At 36.0% G+C, this 5,720-nt stretch overlaps 1 non-coding gene across 1 annotated transcript; it reads left to right on the forward strand.

Annotated features, from left to right (window-relative positions):
- The first annotated feature begins 4,716 nt into the window (after positions 1–4,716).
- On the forward strand, positions 4,717–4,823 carry LOC131177276 (small nucleolar RNA R71). Its single transcript, XR_009146858.1, has one exon. It is a non-coding gene; the product is annotated as a small nucleolar RNA R71 (small nucleolar RNA).
- The last annotated feature ends 897 nt before the right edge of the window (positions 4,824–5,720 follow it).

Below are 5,720 nucleotides of genomic sequence, written 5' to 3' on the forward strand. Positions count from 1 at the left end.
ATTATACAATAAAACCATATCACCCTCTTTAAACTCCTTTCTTTTAATATACTTATCATGCCAAAATTTAGTCCTTTCCTTAAAAATCCTTGTAACGGCCCAAATGTAATGGCTCGGCCCAGAGCGGACAATATCACTAGTGGGTCGGGCCGTTACAATCCTAGCATTCTCATAGGCATCCAACCTCATCTCTTCAAGCTCATTTAATTGAAGCAATCTTTTCTCTCCAGCACTGTTTAAGTCAAAATTCAAAGTTCGGATTGCCCAATATGCTTTGTGTTCCAACTCAACTGGCAAATGACATGATTTTCCATAAACTAGCTTAAAAGGTGTAGTTCTAATGGGTGTCTTGTAAGCTGTCCTGTACGCCCATAATACATCATCTAGCCTCAATGACCAATCCTTCCTTGAATGATTAACAATTTTTTGCCAGAATTCTCTTCAATTCCTTATTAAATACTTCAACTTGCCCACTGGTCTGAGGATGGTAAGGTGTAGCTACCTTATGAGTAACCTCGTATTTCTTCAAAAGGTTTTCAAACTGATTATTACAGAAATGAGATCCACCATCACTGATTATAGCTCTTGGTGCTCCAAATCTAGTGAAAATAAACTTTTCAAAAATTTCACTACTGCCCTTGCATCATTTGTAGGGGAAGCAATGGCCTCAACCCATTTAGACACATAATCTACACCTACTAAAATGTACTTATTCCCAAAAGATGATGGGAATGGTCCCATGAAATCTATGCCCCAAACATCAAATAACTCAATCTCCAAAATTCCTTGCTGTGGCATTTCATTTTTCCTTGAAATATTCCCCACTCTTTAACATCTATCACATCTCAAAATAAATTCTCTCACAATTTTAAACATGTGTGGCCAATAAAATCTAGCTTGAAGTACTTTAGCCACTGTTTTATCCACACCGAAATGACCTCCATAGTCAGAAGAATGACAATGCTCTAAAATGTTTCCTATTTCCTCTTCAGGCACGCATCTTCTAACTAGGCTGTTGTTACATCTCTTGAATAACAATGGATCCTCCCATGTATAAAATTTCACATCATGCAAAAATTTCTTTCTCTGTTGATAGCTCAAATTTGGTGGGAGAACTCTGTATGACAAGTAATTGATAAAATCTGCAAACCATGGCAATGCAGCGACAATAACTAGTAATTGCTCATTTGAGAAAAACTCGTCAATTGGCAATTCCTCTTCATTTCTATCCTTACTCTCATACTTAATCCTTGATAGATGGTCCGCTACAACATTTTCAGTTCCCTTTTTATCTTTAATTTATAAGTCAAACTCCTGTAGCAATAGAACCCATCTTATCAATCTTGGCTTTGCTTTTTTTTTATTCATCAAATATCTTAAGGTGGCATGGTCTGTATAGACAATCACTTTTGATCCAGCCAGATATGACCTAAACTTTTCCACAGCAAATATCACAGCTAAAAATTCCTTCTCAGTGGTGGCATAATTTACTTGAGCATCATCTAGAGTTTTGCTGGCATAGTAAATTGCATAAGACTTCTTCTCTTTTTTTTGACCGAGTACAGCTCCCACAGCAAAGTCACTAGCATCACTCATAACCTCAAATGGAAATGACCAATCTGGAGGCTGCATAATAGGGGTTGTTGTTAAAGCTTCCTTCAACCTGTTAAAAGAATCAAAACAAGCTGGTCAAAATTAGAAGGAACATCATGATTTAACAAATTTGTAAGAGGTTTAGCAATTTTTGAAAAATCCTTTATAAATAGCTAGTAGAACCCAGCATGCCTAAGAAAACTTCTAATTCCTTTCACTGAAGTTGGTGGAGGCATTTTCTCAATCACTTCTACTTTGGCCTTGTCCACTTCAATTCCTCTGTGCGACACCAAATGTCCAAGAACAATGCCTTCTTGCACCATAAAATGACATTTCTCCCAATTTAGTACCAAATCTATTGCTTCACATCTTTTAAGCACTTTAGAGAGGTTAGATAGACAATTATCAAAAGAAAAACCATATATAGAAAAATCATCCATGAAGACTTCCATAATTTCCTCAATAAAATCAGAGAAAATGGCCATTATACATCGCTGAAAAGTAGCTGGTGCATTACATAAGCCAAAAGGCATTCTTCTATATGCAAATGTGCCATATGGACATGTGAATGTGGTTTTCTCTTGATCACTAGGATGTATTGGGATTTGGAAAAAACCGGAATACCCATCCAAATAACAAAAATATGAATGTTTTGCTAGCCTCTCTAACATATGATCAATAAAAGGCAAGGGAAAATAGTCTTTCCTGGTGGCACTATTAAGCTTCCTGTAATCTATGCACATCCTCCATCCTGTGACTATTCTAGTAGGTATCAGCTCATTATTTTCATTTTTCATAATGGTCGCACCTCCTTTTCTTGGGAACTATATGAACTGGGCTAACCCAACTACTATCAGAAATAGGATAAATGATCCCAGCTTCAAGCAGTTTCAATACTTCTTTCTTCACCACCTCTTTCATATTATGATTTAACCTTCTTTTATGTTCTATGGTGGCTTTAAAATTATCCTCTAGAAGAATCCTATGCATGCATACGGTAGGGCTTATACCCTTAATATCATCAATGGTGTAACCAATGACTTTCCTATGTGCTCTTAATTCTCTCAACAACTTTTCAACTTGTACATCACTCAGATTTGCATTAATAATGACAGGATAAGTTGAATTAGGCCCAAGAAAAACATACCTTAATGTAGATGGAAGTGGTTTGAGGTCTACCTGTGGTGCTTCTTTCTCATCGAGCAAAGGTGGTTGTGCAACTTCATGTTTCAGCTCTTCAACTTACAAAACTTGATCTCCTACAACTTCTTGAGTAGCCTCCAAAATTTGAGCAAAAGCTAAAACTTCAGGATTTTCATCCTTTGTTGTTCTACTGTGCACCAAACAATTTTCCAAAGGGTCCTCAGGATATCTTTTCCTAAATTCTTCTTTCACAACCTCATCAATAACATCTACCCTTAAACAAGAATCAACTCATAATGTTTTTTCAAAGCTTGATTCAAATTAAATTCTACCTCCTCTTCCCCAACTTTCAATGTCAATCTACCATTCTTCACATTAATTATAGCCCCTGCTATGGCTAGAAATGGCCTTCCTAAAATGATAGGTATGTGAATATCCTCTTCCATTTCAAGAACCACAAAATCCATAGGAATGAAAAATTTCCCAACCTTCAAAGGCACATTCTCCAAAATTCCTACTAGATATTTGATAGATCTATCAACTAGTTACAAAGAAATAGTTGTTGGCTTCAATTCTCCAACTTTCAACTTTTCATAAATGGAGAGTGGCATCAAACTTACACTAACTCTAAGATCACACAGTGCTTTATCAATACTAATGTTCCCAATGTGACATGGAATAGAGAAACTTCTTGGATCTTTAAGCTTAGGGGGAAGCTTATTCTCTAAGAGAGCACTACACTCCTCTGTCAATGCCACAGTTTCATAATCTTCTAGTCTCCTCTTGTTTGATAAAATTTCTTTCAGGAACTTAGCATATGAGGGCATTTGAGAAATTACATCTGTAAATGGAATGTTGATGTATAACTTCTTCAAAACTTCCAAAAATTTCCCAAACTGCTTATTTAGCTTTGCTTTCTGAAACCTCTGAGGATATGGCAATGGTGGCTTGTATGGCGGTGGAGGCACACACTTTTCCTCTTCTTCTTTTTCAACTTCCTTCTTCTTGTTTGCTTCCTCATTAACTTCATCATGATTCGGAATAGATTCATTTTTGTCTTCATCTTCTTTCTTCTTTTCCTCTTCTACCTCATCTTTCTCTTTTTCTCCCACAATTTTCCCACTCCTTAGGATCACTGCCTTGCAATGTTCTCTAGGATTCTCTGGTTGACTTGGAAATTTTCCTTGTGCTTTGTCAGAAGAGCTTGCTTGTTGAGCTATTTGGTTTTCCAACATTCTGTTATGAGTGGCAAGCTGGTCTATCCTTAAAGTTAATTGTTGAATCATTTCTCCTTATTTTTGTTGAGCAGTTAAGAAATTCTCCATCATAGACTTCAAAATTGAATCTTGGTCTGAAGACTGAACTGGTGGTTGTGGAATAGGTGCATTTTGATTCCTTTATGGTGGAAATCCATTTGGTACTCTGTTTTTTTGAAAATTCTGCTGTTGTTGCTGAAAATTAGGAGGTTGTTGATAATTCTATTACTGCCCTTGTCGACCTCCCCAAGAAAAGTTAGGGTGATTCCTCCATGTTGGATTATATGTAGCAAAAAAAGGACTACCATCTGGTTTCTGATTATAATTCCCAACAAAATCAACTTGCTCATTTCCAAACTCTTGCCTATAAGAAGGAAAATCATTGATACAATGAATATTTCCCACACCAACATCTTCTGTATGACTAGATCCTCCAATTGATGAGTCAACCTTCATGCTTAACTTATCCATTTTTCTCGTCAAAGTATCAAATTTGGCATTGAACATATTCATGGAATCTAACTCATATACACCAGCTGATGGCTTCTTCATTTCATTTCTTTCACAGCTCCATTGATAATTGCTGTAAGCAATTTTATCCAATGCTGAATAAGCTTCATCTTCTGACTTCTCCATAAGATCACCTCCTAAAGATGCATCAATTATACTTCTAATAGCTAGAGATACACCATTTTAGAAATGTTGAACTAGCATCCATCTAGGGATTCCATGATGTGGACATCTCCTTTGAAGATCCTTGTATCTCTCCCATGCTTCATAGAGACTCTCATCATCCCTTAGTCTGAAAGAAGTTAATTCATTTCTCAATTTTGCAGTCTTGCTAGGAGGAAAGTATTGAGCCAAGAAAGCTTGTGACAACTCATCCCAAGTAGTTATTGAACCCGGAGGTAATGAATGTAACCACTCCCTAGCACGATTCTTCAATGAAAAAGGAAATAATCTCAGCTGGATGGCATCATCTGACACTCCATTTATATTCAGCATGTCACTAATCTCAAGAAAATGTGCAAGGTGCACATGTGGACTCTCAGCAGGACCTCCCCCAAACTGTGATTGTTGAACCATTTAACAAAGTGAGGGCTTCAACTCAAAGTTGTTTGCTTCCACTCTAGGCCTTGTAATGCTTGGTCTAAAATCTTCAAAACTAGGAAAAGCATGATCCTTAATTGATCTGTTGTTGTTGTTTGCCATAGCTTCTATCACTTGTTGCTCTTGCTATCTTTGAATTCTGAGTTTAACTTTTCTTCTTTTAAACTCTGCTCTTAAAGCTTTAGCTGTCTTTTCAATCTTAGGATCAAAAATTAAATAAATTTCTGCACTTTTTGTTCTTCTCATATAAAAGATATGTCCCTAAAAATCAAAACAAGAAAATCTCAAAGTAAAATGATAAAGAAAAAGAAATTAAAATAAAAAATAAAATGCCTAAATTAACCAAACAATCAATCGTCTAATATTAAGCAAAAACAAATCCCCAGCAACGGCGCCAAAAACATGGTTGCGTACTCGGCAAGTATACGGGTCGTTCAAGTAGTAAAGAAAAGATATCGTCCCACAGAGATTTATTGTTTGAGTACCAAACTATAAAAGTCATGATTATTTGGGCAATCGATAATTTGTGCCAAAAATAAAGTAAGAGATGCAACAAATTAAATTGGAAAAATAAGGAAATTATAATAAATTAAGAGATGCAACAAATTAAATTGGAAA

Source organism: Hevea brasiliensis, unplaced genomic scaffold (genome assembly GCF_030052815.1).
Source record: "Hevea brasiliensis isolate MT/VB/25A 57/8 unplaced genomic scaffold, ASM3005281v1 Scaf39, whole genome shotgun sequence".
Taxonomy (NCBI): Eukaryota; Viridiplantae; Streptophyta; class Magnoliopsida; order Malpighiales; family Euphorbiaceae; genus Hevea; species Hevea brasiliensis.